The sequence below is a fragment of the Cryptomeria japonica genome, chromosome 10, assembly GCF_030272615.1.
Source record: "Cryptomeria japonica chromosome 10, Sugi_1.0, whole genome shotgun sequence".
Taxonomy (NCBI): domain Eukaryota; kingdom Viridiplantae; phylum Streptophyta; class Pinopsida; order Cupressales; family Cupressaceae; genus Cryptomeria; species Cryptomeria japonica.
Window position 1 is genome coordinate 508,447,772 of NC_081414.1, and position 20,469 is coordinate 508,468,240.

Sequence of the window (20,469 nt, forward strand, 5' to 3'; positions counted from 1 at the left end):
TTTGAGAGAGCTAGCACTACAAACACCCGTATCTAAAAGAAAAAAAGTGAAGAAGTCTAAACTCCCTGCAACAACTCAGAAATTGAAGAAACTAGTTGTTAAAACAAGTCAAATTGGTTAGAAATGGAAGTAAGTAGCTAAACCTTCTTTAAGAAAACATCCTACTAGGAGCAGTCATAGACTGAAGAAGAAGTTCAAAGGTGATATTTCTCAAGGAGAAAAGATTGACATCCAAATCTCAAATGCTAAGGAAGAAGAAACTCCTAAAAGGAATACCCCTGAACTTCCCTCTCCATCTTCTTTTGCCAGTGAGGAGGACATAAAAGACCAAGAAGTATCCCATTCTGAAGAGTTATCTGAAGAAAAATCCGAAGGAGAATTAGGAGAGAAAGAATTAGGAGATGTAGCCTATTATGAAACAAGGGATGTGGTCTACGATGTAATTGTTGGACATTGCTGCTGTTAGGATATGTTGTTGTCATTGATGTCAACATATTCCTATGATTTATTGCTCCGTTGGTTGCAAATTGGTTCATTGGGATCATGGTTCAGTATATAGAGTATTTCTAGTATCATTATCTCTTTTTGTATTAGTTCAGTGATCCACGAGTTTAATTGGTCATATCATATTATCTAGTTTACAGTTTGGTTCTTCTGATCAGTGCTTTGTAGAGTTTGGTATTTCCTCCAGTATATTACGGTGTGATCAAATATTGAGTTGTGATTTTGGGAGATTGTTTGGGATGTTCATGTGAATCTTCATTTTAGATAGATCATGATTTGGTGCTCCACAAGTTATCTTTCCTCATGATAGTTGTTGTTGTTTGAGTGTTCTTGAGTTTCAGATGTTGATCAATGAAGATTTGATAAGTGGTGTTGGTGCAGTTGTTATAGATGATTCTAACATGCTCGCTAGTGTTCTTAATTATGTCCTATTTGTTTTGATTATCTTCATTGATCTATGTGCATGGTTTTGGCATTTTATTTATCCGATGGTGTTCTTCATGATATGAGACGTATTTGATGGTGTAGCGTGTTGTGATTGATCTTGGAGTTGATTCTGGTGGTGTTTCTATTGGCAATTGACACTCATCCAGTGACTTCCAGTAGTTTCTTATTGGTCTAGGGTTGTCATTGATGGTAACTATTCTTGGTGAATCGATCCAACAATCATGATTCATCGTATCCAGAAGCAGGAGTTAACCGATAAAATAGGGCTATCTTGGTAATGTTTTTGTCTAGAATGACTTTCGATGATTGCGATAATTTTAATGGTCGATCTCGTGTTTTTTGTGAATGGGAATCCTTAGGAAGTGTGTGATCATACTCTTTTGGTCCGGTGCTATGTTTTGTTCAAGATTGAAGCCGACTTGGAGCTACACGTTACACTTCTTGAAGCTGATTTGAAGGAGATTATTTTTATGTTAAGACTGGATATATTAGATCGAATTGGCGATTGGTTTTTGGTGTAATGTTAGTGTGGTGATCATTTTGGTATGATTGAGTGTAGTTTCACGTGTGCATTTGGTTTACAGATAATTCGGTAGCTGACTGAGATAGAAATAGAGTATTTGCAGAGCGAGGACAATCAGAGATCTATTGCTTAACCAGAACTCATTCTTGCATTGTCAGATGCTATCTCAGAGTTCATTTCATTATATTTCCTCATTGCAATAAAATTGTAAGTCAGTGAGGCTTCCCTGAAGGTTGTAGCCTTCAGGGTCATTGTAGTTAAGCAGTGAGCCTGAATGCAAGTGCATTCCCCATCTATGTAATATTTATGTACTCCTAGCCATAGTATATGAATATTGTGGGTTCCAACCCCACCGTGGTTTTTCCCTTTCTAGGTTTCAACGTAAAAATTCCGGTGTTGTGGATCTATGGTTTATTTATTGTTTGTTTATGTTCTTTTCTGTTATACATTATAGACCAGTGGGTAAAGAATAAGTTTTTGGATTTGATTTCTAGTAGATCACTGATTCACCCCCTTCTCAGTGATCTTTTATTATAAGAATTGGTATCAGAGCCTAGTTCCTCTGAGGAAGCTTAACCGCTTGAGGAAGATTCGAGAGATTGATTCTATGGATTCTGGTTTTTAGAGACAACTCAATGTGGCACTTGAGGATCTTGATGTAGCTATAAACGAGATCTATACCCTAAAGAAGAACTTGAATGCTGTTAATGAATTCATTAGTGAGCTCAAGGATTAGGAAAGTGTCTGTAGAGAGAAGAGGATGGAATTGATGGACAATTTGAAAGAGAAATAAGATCAGATCATGGAATATCAGGACAAAGCTGATGAAGTTAACAAGCTTGAGAGAGAAAATGTTGCTTTGAAGAATGAGATGTAATCCATTGTGATGAGGCTGACTAAGGAGATTGAGGACCGAAAGAAGAATGAAGAGAATATGGCACAATCATTAAAGGAAAGAGCAGATGAATACTTTAGGCTTACCTATGAGAATGATCAACTGAAGCTTGAGTTGACACAATCAAGGAATAATGGTCAAGAACTTGAAAGACAGATTGCTACCTTGAGAGATGAACTTGCTACTACCAATGAATACAAAGACAAATTCCAAGCTAGCTTAGCAAGGCTTGATGAGATGTTGGAAATTCAGAGACATGGAAAGGACATGTGAGGTTTAAGATTTGAGAAAGGTGAATCCTCTAGTTTTGGACAAGGATATGCACAACCTGATCAGAAGAAGAGAAAGAATCCTATAGTAAGACAACCTAATGCTCATAAATTCAATGGTAGATGTTTTACTTGCAATAAGTTTGGTCGTATGGCGCGTCAGTGTAGAAGTAAGATGAATAATGGAATGATGAACATTAACAATATGATAAAAAATATAAATAATTTTCCTACCTTTACCGGTCATTGTTTTATATGCAATAACTTTGGACACAAGTCAAATATGTGTAGAGTGTTGGCAATTTGGAGGAATTGATTATGTGTTGCATTAATGCTTGTCATTGATGTCAACACTAGTTGTTTTACTATCTACCGACTTCCGGTAGAGTGGTTGGTCTTTGATGTTGATCTAGAGATTTGTATCCAACTATTGAAATGGATTTGGATTGGCTATTCATGTGTTCCTGATGTGTATCACATATAGTTGGTTTAGGATTTGATGATCTCCAACTGCTATCATTTGTTCTAGTAAGCCTTTTGGTTACCGGTAAGGGTTTTACCGGTAACGCTTTGATGAAGATCTTTTGATGAGTCTGATAAGTGGTGTTGGTGCGGCTTCTAGAAGGTTATTAGGATGCTAATGGTTATCTTGTTCGTGTTCCATTTGTTCATGGTGTTTCATTTGGATTATGGCGACCTATTTTGGGTCTGGTGTTATTCAGCTAGGTTATGGACCAGTTTATGTAATGTGTTGGTTGATGCTCGTGATGCGTCACCGGTTGGATTTATTGTTTGGTTTATGTTGTTTTGGTCTTAGGTGGACTTGGTTTATCATTGGTTTTTGGGATTATGTAATGGATTTATTATCTTTTAGGTGGCCAACCTAATTGTTTAGATCCTGGGTTGGTATAAATATGATGTAAGATCTCTTTGTAGATCGTGGCATGGTATGGGTTATGGGATTATCTGTGTGCGAATAAAGTTGTAATCATATGCAAAGGTTTTGGTTGATCATAGGTGATCGAATTGGGTTTGTGTAAAGAGGTTTAAGAGCTTCGGTATTGAACTTAATTGGAACTGTACTCAGTCATAGGAGATGCTATTCTTGTAGTTCATTCATATTTATGGATTGTAGTCTAGATTTCTTTGTAGTCAATGAGGCTCCTTTTGTGATGAGCAATGTGCTCTAGGAAATGTGCCTTCCTGCATGTGTAGACCCCTCTTATTGTAATCACATACTTATTACAAAAGTATTATTCGACTGTGGGTAGGCTTGCCACTATGGTTTTTCCCTTTACTGGGTTTTCCACATACAAATCATGGTGTTCTATGTTATGAAGGTTGGTAATTGTTTTGTGATTTATGTTTGTGCCTAATTGTTATATCTTCTATTCCAGTAAAAGGTTTTGTGTGCTTAAAGTTTTATAATTTGTTGATAATTGATTCACCGCCCCCCCCTCTCAGTTGTCCACCGGTTATCCTAACAATTGGTATCAAAGCTTGGTCCTCTTTACAAAATCTTAACCGCTTGAGGAAGATCCTATGGCAACTAATACTTCAACTGCATCTATTTTCCAGAGAGAAACCCCTAAAATTGATTTGAAAAATTATAGGGTATGAAAGATTTAGATGGAGACTCATTTGAGATGTATTGGGAAAGAGATTTGGGAGATCACGAAGAAAGGCTATACTCCTCATAATCGTACATATGGAAATCCTCCTTTGACAAACTTGGATAAGTAGATTGAAAATGACTGTATAGATAGAGAAGCACTTTTGAGTGCACTTTTTGATCAACAAATTATGGGATTAATTGACCAATCATTTGGAAAGGCTATATGGGATAAGTTGGAGGCTCTGAATGAAGGTGACCCTACTGTTAAAATTGCTAAACTTGATGGTTATCAGGTGAGGTATGAGAACCTGAAGATGGAAGAAGATGAAAGGATTACTGCTTTTATGGAAAGAGTTAATGAAATTGTTTTGGGAATTCAGTGTTGTGGTGGATCTCTGAGTGAAGATGAGATTGTTTCTAAAGTATTGAGAGCTCTGCCACTGACTGACAAGATGAAGGCTACTGCATTTAATGAGCTGAGAACAATGGCTAACACTTATGTTAACAAGGATACTTTGGTTGGAAAGTTATCTACTTTTGAGCTTGAAGAATTTGGCCCTCAAGGAGGTGCAAAGATTGAATATGATTTTCACACATCTGCATCATCAACTGGCAAGAGTGATTGAAAAACTTTATATGCAAAGGAAATGGAGGAAATGAGGAAAGAAGATGATGAGTTTGAGAAACTTGAAGCGCTATTTTCTAGAAGAGTACCTAAAGGTTTGATAGTAAGTATGAAGGAAAATCACCATTTAAATGTTTTGCATGTAATAAGATAGGTCATTTTGCATCTAGATGTCCTGAGAGGAATTCAATAGTTGAAGAGAAAGATAGAAGATCTTTTAGGCCTAACCATGATTATCTGAATAAGCATAAGTACAGGAGGAACAAAGACAAATCGTGTTACTATGAGGATGAGGAAGGTGTGACTAATTCTAATGATGAACCGACACACCATTCAACTAGTGGATCTGATAGTGGAAAGGAATGGGTATTTTTGGCTATCAAGGAAGATGCTCTGACACTTGTTATTCAAAATGAGGAAAAGGCCCTTGTTGCTAAAATTGAAGACAAGGATGAATGGGTGATAGACAATGGATGTTCACATAATATTACTAGAGATAAAAGGAACTTTTTATCTTTGCAAGAATTTGATGGTGGTCTGGTTAGATTTGGAGATGACAAAGCATGCATGATCAGAGGAAGAGGAACTATATCATTGGATGGTAAGCATAACAATGATAATGATTATTATGTTGAAGTTTTAAGGCATAATATTTTGAGTGTTGGACAATTGGTGGATAAGGGATTTCAATTATAGTTCTATGTTTGAAGCAAATGTTGAAAGATATAAGGGTAGATTGCAATGAACCAGTAGTTATTCATTGTGATAACTCTGTTGCTATTGACATATCAAAGAATCTGGTATTTCATTCAAAGACAAAGCACATTTCTATCAAGTACAATTTTCTGAAGGAGAAGTTGGAAGCAAATGAAGTCGGACTAGTTTATGTGAACACTAAAAAAAGAAAATTGAAGATATCTTCACTAAACCTTTGCCTAAGGAATCATTTGAGTACTTCAAAGATAGATTGGGAGTTTCTGCCCCTCCGGTAGAGACTTGAGTGATGCTGATTGGCATTGGTTCGGTATGCATTACTTGAACTATCATTCATTCTGAATTGATGTGGTGGTGCTACTACTCAGGGGGAGTAGTCAAATGTGTGGTTCAGAGGATTTATGATTTTTCTTTGATGTTTATGTCATATTTCTAGCATTGGTTTCACAGGGGGAGAGATATTTATGTTAAAAACAGAGCTTAATAGGGATATCATTCACAGGGGGAGTTTGGTCTGTTGGTTCAAAACTTCATTATCATATCATCTTGGAGATTTTCTTGGATGTCTTCCTTTGGGGGAGACTTGTTTGGCATTTCTTGGCACTTGGATGTTTTTCACATCTAGTGTTGCCATCAATGCCAAAGGGGGAGATTGTTGGCAATTTGAAGGAATTGATTATATGTTGCCTTGATGTCAACACTAGCTGTTTTGCTATCTACCAACTTCCAGTAGAGTGGTTGGTCTTTGATGTTGATTTGGAGATTTGTATCCGACTGTTGGAATTGGTTTGGATTGGTTATTGATGTTTTCCTGATGCCTATCACATACAGTTAGTTTGATATTTGAAGATCCAGATGCTATCATTTGTTCTAGTAAGACTTTTGGTTACCAGTAAGGGTTTTACCGACAACACTTTGACGAAGATCTTTTGATGAATCCAATAAGTGGTTTGGGTTTAGGGTTTAGGGTTTAGGGTTTAGGGTACTAGAAGTTTATCAAGATGCTAATGGTTATCTTGTTTGTGTTCCAGTTGTTCATGGTGTTTCATTTGGCTTATGGTTACCTATTTTGGGTCTGATGTTATTCAGCTAGGTTATGGACCGGTTTATGTAACGTGTTGGTTGATGCTCCTGATGCATCACCAGTTGGATTTATTATTTGGTTCATGTTGTTTCAGTCTTAGTTCGACTTGGTTTATCATTGGTTTGCTAGATTATGTAACGGATTTATTGTATTATCTTTTAGGTGGGCGACCTAATTGTTTAGATCTTGGGTTGGTATAAATATGATGTAAGATCTCTTTGTAGATCGTGGTATGGTATGGGTTAAGGGATTGTCTGTGTGCGAATAAAGTTGTAATCATATGCAAAGGTTTTGGTCGATCATAGGTAATCGAATTGGGTTTGTGTTTGTGTAGAGAGGTTTAAGACCTCCGGTATTGAGCTTAACCAGAACTGTACTCATGCATAGGAGATGCTATTCTTGTAGTTCATTCATCTTTATGGATTGTAGTCTGGATTTGTGTGTAGTCAGTGAGGATCCTTTTGTGATGAGCAATGTTATCTAGGCAGTGTTCCTTCCTGCATGTTCAGGCCCCTCTTATTGTAATCACATAATTACTACAGAAGTATTATTTGACTGTGGGTAGGCTTCCCACCATGGTTTTTCCCTTTACCGGGTTTTCCACGTACAAATCATGGTGTTCTATGTTATGGATGGTTGGAAATTGTTCTGTGATTTATGTTTATGCTTAATTGTTATATCTGCTATTCTGGTATTTGTCTTATGCATTTCAGTAAAAGGTTTTGTGTGCTTAAAGTTTTATAATGTGTTGACAACTGATTCACCCCCCCTCTTAGTTTACCACCAGCTATCCTAACATAGAGCAGTAATGAATAAATTTTAGAACAAAAGATGCTATGCTTGTGGAAAATTTTGGACATATCTCTAATCAGTGCAGGACAATGCCATATCAGATGAACTTCAGACCTATGGAGAATAATGTTGTTTGTAGAGCATGCAACAAAACCAACCACATTGCAAAGTATTGCAGAAGCAAAAATAGTGCTCCGGTCGACAAGAACAAATCAGATGCAAAGGGAAAGGAAAAGGTAGATGAGATTAGAGACCAGCATAAGAAGATGTGGATAAAGAAGGATGAATCTAATGCAGATGGTGGATCTGTACTTGAATTTGATGCAGATGCTTCATCCGATAACTCAGGATTTTGGCCTTAGGGGGAGGCAAATTCATGAAAATATTGTAGTACCCCCTGATGAGATTTGTATTCGATGGATTACAAATGGTAGGAGTTGAGTTTCAGTTGTTATCTAGGATTTAGATGGCTGATTTCGGCATCTGGTAGTTAAATAGGGCATCCGGTTAGATATCTAAGGCCCATTTATTTCAAAATGAAATTAGGATTTGCAAAGTTAAAAGGGAAAGTACGAGAGATATTATTCACTTTGTGAATAGTGTTTTCAAGCTACAGAACAAGGTGATCAAGGCTTCTAGGTGACCAGAGAACTAAAAGCAATTCGACGAGTGATCTAGGGCATCTAACAACCAGTTGAGGTATTTTTTGAAGTGCATTTTTGAGTTTGGTTTTCTGAAAATTTGAAATGGCATTCTCGTCCTTCATTGCTACTCCATTGGTTATTGAGGTCAAAGATATACCCTGTCCCATGTTTAAGAAGAACCCTTGAAAATCCATGAAGGTCGACCTGGTTGGAGCCTTCTCATCCATTCCGCACAGAGTTTTGCATATAGATGATGTACATGCCTATATTCACTGTGAGATTGAAGAACCTGACATTGAGGATATCTTGGACCTATATACTGACAACATCATGGATGAAATTGACAAACCTAATCCAGAATTTGTACAGTTGCAGAGAAAGGTTTTTACTCAGTTTGTGAACTTTTTGTCATTCGATGAAAATGAATAGGTGAGTGGTGCAAAGGCACCTAAGCACACAAGCATACCAGGAGGTCAAAAGTCATAATATGAGCAATTTTATCATATTTAAGTCATTCATAATGTATTAAGGTTATTTGAGTCTATTGAATCATAAAATGTAAGGCTAAATGAGCCATTTTTTGCAAAGATATCATATTTGGTCCATCTTGAAGTGTTAAAAGTGTCCATGTAAGGGTTAGAGTCATTTATGTCAAAAATGCAAAAATTATAAACATTGCAAAGTTGAGACATTGCCAAAAAGTGCAACAAAAGTGTAAGAATGAAATCCATTGGTCATGAGATAGTTAGAATAGTTAGGAAGGAGTTGGAGATGGTTTATAAAACCATGTTTGGTTGAAATAAAGGGGGTATAGCAGTTTGGAGGGGATTTGACAAAGATTATCCATCAAACCCTCAAACTGTCATAAGGTTTTAAGGAATCTATGACTATCATAGATCCATGGAGGATCACATTTGGTGTAATTTTATATGTAGATGTTTTTTAATGATATATTAATGAAATATCTTTTAGATGAATCTTTTCTTATTCATTTTTGTGGAGTATTTGGCAAGATATGTTTATTTTTACAAAAATTGTCAAAACCTTGCCAAGGGTTACCCATTTTTGGAAAAAGCCTCATAATGTTTGATTTAACCATTGGATCTAGCTATAAATTTCAGAGAATTTTTTTAACTCAGTAATATAAAGTTTGATTGGAGAGATTGTCTTTGTGATCAATATTTATAAAGTTATTGATGATTGTTTGTTATAGTTCATGGTGAAAAGCATATTGGTGAAGGCAAAAATAGTCTGGTTGTAGCATTTGGCGTGGTCACATAAGGAATCATAATGAAGAAAAGCTATAGGTGTTGGAAATTTCTCTAAATCTTCTTTCCATTTTTTTATGTCTGACTTAATTTGGTTAAGAATTGAATAATTTGTGATTATTTTGGTGAAAACAGTTTTTAAAGGATGAAACCTTGAACTAGGGTATTCCAAATAAAGAATTTGTTCGCTCATGTTATGGTGAATGATATGATATAAAATATTGAATGAAGGTCTGTAGGGATGGAATATAACCTTTGAAATTGGTTTGGAGTTGAGAAGAGTGGTTGATCTTTTTATGTGCCTCTTGATTCAAGTTTAAGGTCTTGTATTAGTTTTGGGCCAGTAATACCCTTAAATGTAGGTTTTATGGTTTGTGATAGATCCTCTCCATCAGTGAGGTATGTATTGAGAATAATTCATATAGAATTTATATGGCTAGAACAACCCTATAAAATTACTTTATAAGAAATTAGGGCGGTAACTTGTTTGAATCAAATCGGTGACAAGCTAGGGTTACACAAAGTCACAAACCCTACCATCAACAAGTTAACCGGTGAAAAGTTTGATGGACGTTCAATGAAGATCAATACAATGAAGGAAGATGATGCTAAGTTTGCTGCGATGGTAATTGGTTACAAGGTATACCAATCTAACTGACTGAATTCTGTATCTAGCACTGCCATCCATGTAGCCTACCAGATGGTTAAGGAAGATGCTCATTATGATCTGTGTGGTGTTCTATTGGAGGAATTGTTGATTAATTTGAAGAAAAATAAGCAAGATAAAAAGCATGTCTTCAAATTTGGTTCCTTGGTTATTTGTTTGACACTTTACTTCATGAATCAGATCCCCAGAACCGATAGAGTGCAGTGGGTTTTTGACAAATCGATGGCCTAACAGATAAAGAAGGGTCTTGAAAGACTTGGAAATAGAGACAATCAAAATGCTGCATTATGGGCATTCTTCAAGACCTTTCAGGACAAGATGAAATAGAGGGTCAATATCCCCAAGGAAATTGTGAAGAAATATGAGGGAACGATCTGTTTCATGGTAAATAAAGATGAATGTCTCATGGAAGTGGTACAACCCTGGATAGTGTGGATAATGCCTATGGGGTATGAGGTTGATGCAGGGACTTTGGATGCCTACCCACAACACCTGCTAAATGCTCTGGTGGATACTAAAGAAGAAAGGTTTGAAACTTGCAAGGAAAAATCAATGGAACTGCACACCAAGTTCACCGAACCATCTAGGAAAAGAAAAGTTGCCAAGATAGTAGAGGAAATTCTTGTTGAGGAAGGTCACCCTTGAGAAAATGTTAAGGTTTCAAGAGCTATAAGGGATGCAACTGAAAAGGAAAAGAAACAAAAGACTACACCCATTCAACTCAAAGTGAAGGTGACAGGTTCTTCTCTTGATCTGGTGAAGACACCTGCAACTGAATCAGAACCCTTTGGTTCATCTGCAAAAGGGAAAGGTGTTCTAAGGAAGAAGTAGAAACCCCAAAGGGAGTATGTGGTAGTTTCTCTAGTGGTATCTAAAACAAAGTCAGATGCAAACATTCCAAAGGCCCCAAAGAAAGAAGAGTTTTCAAGAGTAATCCAAAAACCTCAATCCGGTGCTGAGATGAAAGGGCTGAAGGAGAAGAAGGCAAAGTCTGATCCTATACCGACAAGAAATCCTAATCGAGGAAAGAAGATAAAATTTGACCTGGATGAGGCAATTGAATCCGGTAAGATGAAGACCACCCAAACAGAGTATCATATTATTCCTCCTTTGTCTACTCAAGAATTAATAGATGAAATTATCAAAGATGGAAATTTAAAGAACATTTCTCTATATTATGAAAACATGGATGATAAGGATAAGAGGAAGATTTAGGAAGCTATGATTTTATACATGGATGTATTTAGTAAACCATTGATTGAATTATAAAAATATCTTCCAAAATATTTGTATAGTTTAATTGATGCTAGGAGAAAATTTGCTAGTCAAATGGATAGAGAAATAAAGGAGAGTGAACTGGTCAATCAATGCACCAATATCACTATTGAAGAAATTGATAGATTAATTTTGTTAGCAAATAAAAAGGAATTTAGGAGCAAGCATAGAGTCAACAGCTTGATGGTTGGCCAAGTTGGAGAAATAAGGAGAGAAACTAGTGCAATCTGGAAGAATTTTCTAACTGAGATATGGCTAGTAGAAACTATTTCACAAGATGAAGCCACTCAGTCAGAGAATCCTCTGTTAAATGATGTAAATAAGGAGGAGGTCACTCAAGGTGTTGTAGAGCAACAAATTTTGGATTATGTAGAGGTTGAGCCTATTAAGGAGAATGTTAAATTAGCTGAGGCAGAGGATTGTGTTGTTGGCAATATGCAAGAATTGATTATGTGTTGTCATTGATGTCAAAATTGCTCCGGTTGGTTGTTGACCTACTTCAGTTGGACATGGTTTTGGTAGAGGATATTAGAGATTCTGCTTCGGTATGTTAAGATTGTTGGATTCAGTTTTGGAAGGATATTCATGATGATTATATGTATGTAATATTCAATTGGTTCATGATTTGGTGCTCCGGAAGCTATTGATTATGTTCTAGACTGCCGATTGATATTTTTGGTCTCGGTTGGTGATATTTGAGTGGTTTTGATGCAGCTTCTAGAAATGGTTCTTAATGTGCTAAAGATGTTCTTGATCATGGCCCAATTTTTTGGTGGATTCGCATTGACTAATGTGAAGATTTGGTGATCCTATTTGGGTCCGGTAGGATATTTTGTGTTATTGACATTGAGGGTTTTTTCCGGTTGGTGTAACATGTTGCAATTGACCCATAATCCTCTCTAGAAGTGTTTAATGATTTGAGGATGTTATTTGGGTCCTTGGCCAACATGGGTTGTGCTCCAATTATCATTTTATGCATTGTAATGATAAATTTATATTAGAGTGGCCGACCTACTTGTTTAGGTCTACATAATGTATAAATATGATTGTAAGATCTCATTGTAGATCATGAATGAAGGATGGATGGATTGGATGCATAGATGAGCAATTTAAGAATATATGTAGATGCAAAATAAGGTCTGCAATGTTGATAGAGGTTGTTGATCAAGTTGTATGAGGGTTTAGTCCTCCGGTTGTGTTGTAGACAATGTGCTTAACCGGAACTGTAACCAAACATTAGGAGATTCTATTTCCACAGTTTGTTTCCTTCGGATTGTAGTCCGATGATTATTTAAGTCAGTGATACTTCCCTTTTGTGTTGAGGAGTGTCCTCTAGGTGGTTGGCTTGATTGTAAGTGAAATCCCCATTGTAATATTTCAACATACTGCTGCAGAAGTATTATCTGATTATGGGTAGGCTTTTTCACCATGGGTTTTCCCTTCACCGGGTTTTCCACGTAAAAATATTGGTGTTGTGTGTTGTGTACTCTCATGCTTTATCTTTCACAGTGTTGTTCTCATTTTGCTCTGGTAGAAGGTTTATAATCTACAATAATTGTTTAACTTGTGAAAAACCTGATTCACCCCCCCTCTCAGTTTTCCTCCGGTTCATTATAAAAAGTTGGTATCAAAGCAAGGTCATCTCTGTAGAAGCCTAACCACTTGAGGAGATCCGATGACTTCAAGTTCTTCATCTAATTTCTATCAGAAGGAGTCCTAGATTTGATGGTACAAATTACAAATTATGGAAGGAGCGAATGAGGATTCATCTGAGATGTCTTTAAGATATGGAAGATAACAGAAAAAGGTTATACACCTCACGATCCTAATTCTGGAACACCGACACCTGCTGATGAACAAAAGAATGCTGATAATGATGTTAGAGAAAAAGAAGCATTGTTAAGTGCCCCATCAGATGAAAAATTGTTGAATGTCATAGAGCTAGAAAATGCAAAGCAGATTTGGTTGAAGCTTGAAACTCTATATGAAGGCGACCAAGCAGTAAAGATTGCAAAACTTGAAGGTTACCAGATGAGATATGAAAATTTAAAGATGGAAGAAGATGAAAAGATAAGTTCTTTCATGGATAGAGTGAATGAGATTGTCATGGGAATCAAATGATGTGGTGGAATGGTTATTGAGGATGAGATCATTTTAAAAATTCTAAGAGTTTTACCTCCAGCTTACAAAATGAAAGCTACTGCAATAAATGAACTCTAGACAATGTCAAATACCCTTGTAACCAGAGATACATTAATTAAGAAATTGTCTACTTTTGAACTTGAAGAGCTTGGAGATTAGAATGCTACTAAAACAAAAACTACATTTAAAGCATCTGCCTGTGGTAAGTAGAAGATAGATTGGAAAGAGTTATATGCTAAAGAGATGGAAGACATTGAAAGAAATAACATAGAACTTGAAGAATTGGAAGCCCTAATTGCTAGAAGAATCCCTAAAGGACTAGTTGGAAGTAAGTATGAAGGAAAAGTTCCATTTAAAAGTTTTTCATGCAATAAGATTGGTCACTTTGCTTCTAGATGTCCTGAAAGAGCTGCAAGGAATCATGAAAGATTTTTGAGGAATTATAAACCTAATCTGAAATATCAGATCAAACCTAAATATAAAGAAGAATAAGGAACATCATGTTACTATGCTGGTGATGATGATTTTGGTATTACTGATGATGATGAACCTGTAAGTGGATCTAGGAATAGAAGCTCAGGCATTGGAAAAGATTGGGTGTTTATTGCTATCAAGGACAAATCTCCGGAACCTGTCAATGATACAACTCATACCAAGGAGAAAGCCCTAGTTGCTAGAATTGAAGAGAAATATGAATGGGTTATAGACAATGGTTGCTCACACCACATGACTGATGATAAGAGGAAATTCGTAACTCTGCAAGAATTTAATGGTGGACTAGTTAGATTTGGAGACAATAAGGAATGCAAGATCAAAGGAAAAGTAACAATATGCTTGGATGGTAAGAACAATATTGACAATGTTTATTATGTTGAAGGTGTTGGAAACCAATAACACTGAGAGAGGGGAGGGGGGTGAATCAATGTTATACCAAAATAAAAGATTTTAGCCTTAACAAAATATACATACACCAACCGATATATCAATATAAATAGAATTGAAAGAAGTAATGCAACCAATAAGCCAAACACATAAATGAGAACCATAACACATAGATTTATACGTGGAAAACCTCAATGAGGAAAAACCACGGTGGGATTTGTGACCCACAATATCAATTCACTGGCCATATGAAGAGATATTACAATATATGATGGGCCTGCACTTGTAGGAAGGCTTACAGCCTAGAGAACACTGCTCATAAAAAAAGGAGCCTCACTAACTACATAAAAATCCAGACAATAATCCGGAGAAGTGTGAATTGCTTAGTATAGCATCTCTTATGGCAAAATACAGTTCCGGTTTAAACTTTGTCTGTTCCAAGTGAAACCCTAAACCTCAGTACTGGAATAAACTTTGCAATGAATTCCTCACATACATAGTCTCTCTGAAATATTTTGCATTACATTACATTCATAACCTTATCCATCCATCTATATATATTTCCCTTTTCTCATTCCTCTTCTTACAAAATGTTTTAATCAATCTCCCCTATATACCCTATACAAATTTATGCCTTATGTTGGTTTACAAGGATATATACAATATTACATCTACATGTTGGTCATATAACATAAATGAATAAGCATTAAAACAAGTTGTCAATGTTGGATCCAAGATGTGTCGGCCTCCAATACTGATGACCTTTACTATACCATGTCGGCCTGCATTGTCGGTGACCAAAGAAATCTTCTATCCTATTGGTGCCGGTGTTGGTACACTATATGAAGTCGGAACTTAAAATCATGTTGCCATCAATGACAAGATAATGAAACCAACCAATAGAGTGTCAATTTCCAACAAAAGGTTTGAAGCATAATCTCTTCAGTGTAGGACAGATGGTGGATAGAGGATTTCATTTACAATTCAAATATGGAAAATGCAAGATTATCAATAGATCTGGATTGAAAATTGCATCCGGAACTCAAAACAAAGGAAACGTCTTTCATTTGAACTCTGGTGAGAAGACTTACTTGATTGCTCAGATTGATGAAAGTTGGATATGGCATAAAAGGATGTGTCATGTGAATTTTTATTACATAGTAAAGATCATTTCAACCAAGGTTGTCAGAGATTTACCCAAGATCATCAAGCCTCATAATCCGGTATGTAGAGAATGTCAAATGGGTAAGCAAGTCATAACTGCTTTCAAAAGCATACGTGGCAGATCTAATCAAATTCTTGGTCTTATTCAAACTGATCTATGTGGTCCAACAAGGACTAAAAGCTTTCAAGGAGATATATACTTTATGTTGCTTATTGATGATTACTCTAGAATGATGTGGGTTACATTTTTGAAAGAAAAATCAGAAGCCCTTGACAAATTCAAAATATTCAAAGCTATGGTTGAGACAGAAATATGATTGAAGATAAAATGCTTAAGATCAGATCAAGGTGGCAAATTTACATCCGATGAATTCAACAATTTTTGTGAGAAATATGGAATCAGAAGACAATTATTTGCACCTAGAACTCCACAACAGAATGGAGCAGTGGAAAGACATAACATAATTATCTTAGATGCTGCAAGGACAATGATGATGGAAAATAAATTGCCTCATATTTATGGGAGAGAATCTGTTAGTACTACAGTCTACACTTTCAATAGAATACACATAAAAGCTGATACTGGTAAGACTCCTTATAAATTATGGTTCGGTCATACTCCTACTATTGAAAGTATTTCAAAATTTTTGGAAGTAAATGCTATATTAGAAGAGATGATGGAATAGGGAAATTTGATCCTAGATGTGATGAAGGAATATTCTTGGGTTATTCTACTGAGAGAAAAGCATATAGATGCTTTAACAAAAGATTGCAAAGGATAGAGGAAATCACAAATGTTAGAGTGGATGAGAAAAGAAAAAATCAGATCAGATCACATGAATATGGACCAGAAGATGAGATTGTCAGATCAGAACCAGTAATGCAAAAATTAGATCAGAGCATTGATCCAGTTGCTCCGGTAACATTAGAAAATTCCACAGTAACTGTTGAAGAGTATAAAGAGTCATAAAGTCAAGATAATCCAAAGACTCCCAAGTATGTAAAGTTGAATCATTCCGAAGATCAGATCATTGGAGATAAGAGAAAAGGTGTGATGAAAATAAGAAGGTTAGCTGCTAAAAAGGTATGTTTAATCTCTCAAATTGAACCAAAATCAATTATTGAAGCATGTAAAGATGAGAATGGATGAAAGCAATGGAAGAGGAATTAAATCAGATAGAAAAGAGTAACACATGAGAATTTATTCCTACGCCTAAAGATAAAAATATTATTGGAACTAAATGGGTATTCAGAAACAAATTAAATAAAGAAGGACAGGTTGTAAGAAACAAAGCTAGATTGGTTGCAAAGGATACTCACCATAAGAAGGAATTGATTATGACAAAACTTATGCTCCGATTGCAAGGATTGAAGAAGTAAGACTATTTATTGCCTATGCTACACACAATAACTATGAGGTATATCAAATGGATGTCAAATGTGCATTCCTAAATGGAGATCTTTAAGAAGAAGTCTACATTGAGAAGCCTGATGGATTTTCACTATTAGAGGACAAGGACATGGTTTGCAGATTGAGGAAAGCCTTATATGGATTGAAACAAGCCCCTAGAGCCTAGTATGCTAGATTGGATAAGCATCTTTTGAAGCTCAAATTTAGCAAATGTAATGCTGATAGCAACTTATATTATAAGATTGAGCATGATGACATATTGATCATTGAAGTCTTTGTTGATGATGTCATTTTTGGAGGAGAAGAAAATCTATGCATGACATTTGTCGATGACATGAAAAATGAATTTGAAATGTCTATGATTGGTGAGATAAATTTTTTCTTATGTTTGCAGATCACTTAGACTGATAAAGGTATTTTCACTTGTCAAACTAAATATATGAAAGAATTGCAAAAAAAATTTGGAATTGAAAACTCAAAACCAGTTGGAACCCCTATGATAATCGGTTGCAAACTGTCAAAGAAAGATGAATCTCCTACAATGAACTCAACTAGATACAAATCAATGATTGGTGGACTACTGTACTTAACTCAGACCAAACCGGATATAATGAATGTTGTCTACATTGTTTCTAGATTTTAGTCTGATCCAAGAGAAAATCATGAAATTTCTGTTAAAAGGATATTCGGATATTTGAAAGGAACAACAGATTATGGGTTATGGTATCCAAAGGATGATGATTTCAGATTATGTGCCTATACAGACTCAAATTGGGCAAGAGATGTTGATGATTGAAAGAGAACTACAGGTGGTGCATTCTTTCTTGAGAAGAAATTAGTCTCATGGCTTAGCAAAAAACAATCATGCACTTAATTATTTATTGTTGAAGTTGAGAATATATAGCTGCTGCAACAAATTGTACTCAGATCTTATGGATGAAGTAAATATTGAAGGATATAAGGGTAATTTATGATGAGCCTATTCTTGTTCAGTGTGATAATACAACTACTATTGATATGTCAAAGAATCTGGTTGTTCATTCCAAATCAAAACACATATCTATAAGATATAATTTCTTGAAAGAAAAGGTTGAAGCAAAGGAAGTTAGATTGGTATATGTGCCCACTCAGGAACATATTGCAGATATTCTAACAAAACCATTGCCTAAAGATACTTTTGAATATCTCAAAAATAAATTGGGGGTCACCATCCCTCTGGAAGAGACTTAGAGATGCAAAGATGCATCAATCTGGTGAACTTATCAGAAATATCTTATGATCCGGGTTGATAAGATGGTGCTGCTACTCATGGGGAGTAGTTAGTTGATTGGTTCAATACCTTGGCATCAACCCTTCGAAATTGATGTCAAAGGGGGAGAGATGTCCATGTTAAAAAAAAGAAAAACATATTCCAATATGGGGGAGAGATATTTCAAAAAGTGAGAACCAAATATATCAGATCACTCAGAGATTAGTTAGTTATTTTTCTGTTATCTTGGGAAAGATTTTGCTATTTTTCCTTGGGGAAGACTGTTCGAGAGTTTGATTTTGACTGCTAACATTTCTTGGTTTTTGGGAGAGAGTTTCTTGGAGATTGTTGGCATTCCTTGGCACTTGGATATTTTTCACATTTAGTGTTTCTATCAATGCCAAAGGGGGAGATTGTTGGCAATATGCAGGAATTGATTATGTGTTGTCATTGATGTCAACATTTCTCTGGTTGGTTGTTGACCTGCTCTGGTTGGACATGGTTTTGGCAGAGGATATTAGAGATTCTTCTCCAGTATGTTCAGATTGTTGGATTTGGTTTTGGAAGGATATTTATGATGATTATATGTATGTCATATTCGGTCATATTTAGTTGGTTCATGATTTGGTGCTCTAGAATCTATTAATTATGTTCTAGACTGTCGATTGATGTTATTGGTCCCGGTTGGTGATATTTGATGAAATGGTTAAGTGGTTTTGATGCAGCTTCTAAAAATGCTTCTTCACGTGCTAAAGGTGTTCTTTATCGTGTCCCAATTGTTTGGTGGCTTTGTATTGGCTAGCATGAAGATTTGGTGATCCTATTTGGGTTCGGTAGGATATTCTATGGTATTGATACTGAGAGTTTTTCCTGGTTGGTGTAACATGTTGCAGTTGATCCAGAATCCTCTCCGGAAGTGTTTGATGATTTGAGGATGTTATTTCGGTCCTTGGTCGACATGGGTTGTGATACAATTATTGTTTTATGCATTGTAATGATAAATTTATATTAGGGTGGCCGACCTACTTGTTTAGGTCTATGTAACATATAAATATTATTGTAAGATCTCATTGTAGATCATGAATGAATGATGGATGAATTGGATGCATTGATGAGAGATTAACGAATATATGTAGATGCAAAATATGGTTTTTAAGGTTGATATAGGTTTTTGATCAAGTTGTATGAGGATTTAGTCCTCCGATTGTGTTACAGATAATGTGCTTAACCAAAATAGTAACCAAGCATTAGGAGATTCTATTCCCATAGTTCATTTCCTCTGGATTGTAGTCCGATGATTATGTAAGTTAGTGAGAATTCCCTTTTGTGTTGAGGAGTGTCCTCTAGGCAGTTGGCCTGATTGCAAGTGCAATCCCCATTGTAATATTTTCACATACTGTTGCAGAAGTATTATCTGATTGTGGGTAGGGTTTCCCACTGTGGTTTTTCCCTTCACTGGGTTTTTCATGTCAAAATATTGGTGTTGTGTGTTGTGTACTCTCATGCTTTATCTTTCATAGTATTTTTCTCATTTTTTCTTTGGTAGAAGGTTTATAATCTGCAATAATTGTTTAACTTGTGGAAAACTGATTTACTCCCCACTCTCAGTTTTCCTCTGGTTCATTCTAATAGGTGCACCAAGTGGTGACACTGATGCACAAGAGGCACCCAAAGATGACAAATCCAGATAGGTTGAGGCTAAGAAAAAAGGAATAAGAAAATCAAGAGGAACTAGATAAAGGAAAGGGTAAGGCAATAGAAACTCCGTGTAATGCCCATACCCTAGTTGGACTTTTAAAACCCGTTTAACCTTGATTGACTTCCTAGGTGGCATTCTCGAATGGTAGATTAACTGATATGCAATGTGTAGTTTAGATAATATAAATAAACTGAGCATACTTATTATTGTGTTTTTGCATCGATTCTCGTGTAAATGCAATTGTTCCTAACCCTTGTGATAAATCTTGAGCTAACATCCTCATTGAATATGTATTTGTATATGCATGCTTGTATGAATTCATGGGTGCAGGAGATTGCAGGTACAACACCGCTTAGGGCAAGGTTCATCTCCTTTGGAATTTGCAAGGTTGAGTATGCTCGTTCATCTTTTGAATTCGGATTTAGTGGTCATATAACTCTTGTCTTGCCTTAGCCATGGTTAGGTGAGCATCGTGTGTGGATTCGTGGGCTTGCTCTTCAATGGGATGCGTGTCGAGTGATTTGGAGGACTTCCTCGATTTGCGTGCCATGCGCGAGGTAAGTGAGGTTTGTGATCCTAAGTATTAAATTTAAATTTAAG